Here is a 2,500-nt window from a genome sequence, read left to right on the forward strand (position 1 = left end):
GTGTGAGTGTGTGTGTGAGTGTGTGTGTGAGTGTGTGTGAGTGTGTGTGAGTGTGTGTGAGTGTGTGTGAGTGTGTGTGAGTGTGTGTGAGTGTGTGTGAGTGTGTGTGAGTGTGTGAGTGTGTGTGAGTGTGTGAGTGTTTGTGAGTGTGTGTGAGTTTGAGAGTGTGTGTGAGTGTGTGAGTGTGTGAGTGTGTGAGTGTGTGAGTGTGAGTGTGAGTGTGTGTGAGTGTCTGTGAGTGTGTGTGAGTGTGTGAGTGTGCGTGAGTGTGCGTGAGTGTGCGTGAATGTGTGTGTGTCTGTGAGTGTGCGTGAGTGTGCGTGAGTGTGCGTGAGTGTGTGTGAGTGTGTGTGAGTGTGTGAGTGTGTGTGAGTGTGTGAGTGTGTGAGTGTGTGAGTGTGTGTGAGTGTGTGTGACTGCGTGAGTGCGTGAGTGTGCGTGAGTGTGCGTGAGTGTGCGTGAGTGAGTGTGCGTGAGTGTGTGTGAGTGTGTGTGAGTGTGTGTGAGTGTGTGAGTGTGTGTGAGTGTGTGAGTGTGTGAGTGTGTGTGAGTGTGTGTGAGTGTGTGTGAGTGTGTGTGAGTGTGTGTGAGTGTGTGTGAGTGTGTGTGAGTCAGTGTGTGTGAGTGTGTGTGAGTGTGTGAGTGTGTGTGAGTGTGTGAGTGTGCGTGAGTGTGCGTGAGTGTGCGTGAGTGTGCGTGAGTGTGCGTGAGTGTGCGTGAGTGTGCGTGAGTGAGTGTGCGTGAGTGTGCGTGAGTGTGTGTGAGTGTGTGTGAGAGTGTGTGAGTGTGTGAGTGTGTGAGTGTGTGTGTGAGTGTGTGAGTGAGTGTGAGTGTGTGTGAGTGTATGTGAGTATGTGTGAGTGTGCGTGAGTGTGCGTGAGTGTGCGTGAGTGTGCGTGAGTGTGCGTGAGTGTGCGTGAGTGTGCGTGAGTGTGCGTGAGTGTGTGTGAGTGTGTGAGTGTGCGTGAGTGTGTGTGAGTGTCTATGAGTGTGTGTGAGTGTGTGAGTGTGTGTGAGTGTGTGAGTGTGTGAGTGTGTGTGAGTGTGTGTGAGTGTGTGTGAGTGTGTGTGAGTGTGAGTGAGAGTGAGTGTGTGTGTGAGTGTGCGTGAGTGTGCGTGAGTGTGCGTGAGTGTGCGTGAGTGTGCGTGAGTGTGTGTGAGTGAGTGTGAGTGTGTGTGAGTGTGTGTGAGTGTGTGTGAGTGTGTGTGAGTGTGTGTAAGTGTGTGTGAGTGAGAGTGAGTGAGCATGAGTGTATGTGAGTGAGTGTGAGTGTGTGTGAGTGTGTGTGAGTGTGTGAGTGTGTGTGAGTGTGTGTGAGTGTGTGTGAGTGAGAGTGAGTGAGCGTGAGTGTGTGTGAGTGTGCGTGAGTGTGCGTGAGTGTGCGTGAGTGTGTGTGAGTGTGCGTGAGTGTGCGTGAGTGTGTGAGTGTGTGTGTGTGTGTGAGTGTGTGAGTGTGTGAGTGTGTGTGAGTGTGTGTGAGTGTGTGTGAGTGTGTGAGTGTGTGTGAGTGTGTGTGAGTGTGTGTGAGTGTGTGTGAGTGTGTGTGTGAGTGTGCGTGAGTGTGCGTGAGTGTGCGTGAGTGAGTGTGCGTGAGTGTGCGTGAGTGTGCGTGAGTGTGTGTGAGTGTGTGTGAGTGTGTGAGTGTGTGTGAGTGTGTGAGTGTGTGAGTGTGTGAGTGTGTGAGAGTGTGTGTGAGTGTGTGAGTGAGTGTGAGTGAGTGTGAGTGTGTGTGAGTGTATGTGAGTATGTGTGAGTGTGTGTGAGTGTGCGTGAGTGTGCGTGAGTGTATCTGTGAGTGTGTGTGTGTGAGTGTGTGTGACTGTGTAAGTGTGTGTGAGTGTGTGTGTGAGTGTGTGAGTGTGTGTGAGTGTGTGAGTGTGTGTGAGTGTGTGAGTGTGTGTGTGAGTGTGTGTGAGTGTGTGTGTGAGTGTGTGTGTGAGTGTGTGTGAGTGTGTGTGAGTGTGTGTGAGTGTGTGTGAGTGTGTGTGAGTGTGTGTGAGTGAATGTGTGAGTGTGTGTGAGTGTGTGTGAGTGTGTGAGAGTGTGTGAGTGTGTGTGAGTGTATGTGAGTGTGTGTGAGTGTGTGTGAGTGTGTGTGAGTGTGTGTGAGTGTGTGTGACTGCGTGAGTGCGTGAGTGTGTGTGAGTGTGTGTGAGTGAGCGTGAGTGTGTGAGTGTGTGTGAGTGTGTGTGAGTGTGTGTGAGTGTGTGTGAGTGTGTGTGAGTGTGTGAGTGTGCGTGAGTGTGCGTGAGTGTGCGTGAGTGTGCGTGAGTGTGCGTGAGTGCGTGAGTGTGTGTGAGTGTGTGTGAGTGTGAGTATGTGTGAGTGTGTGTGAGTGTGTGTGAGTGTGTGAGTGTGTGAGTGTGTGAGTGTGTGAGTGTGTGAGTGTGTGAGTGTGTGAGTGTGTGAGTGTGAGTGTGAGTGTGCGTGAGTGTGCGTGAGTGTGTGTGTGAGTGTGTGAGTGTGCGTGAGTGTGCGTGAGTGTGCGTGAGTGTGTGT

This window comes from Polyergus mexicanus, unplaced genomic scaffold (assembly GCF_030449975.1).
Source record: "Polyergus mexicanus isolate NDT 795.1 unplaced genomic scaffold, iyPolMexi1.0 SCAF_21, whole genome shotgun sequence".
In the NCBI taxonomy this organism is placed as follows: Eukaryota; Metazoa; Arthropoda; class Insecta; order Hymenoptera; family Formicidae; genus Polyergus; species Polyergus mexicanus.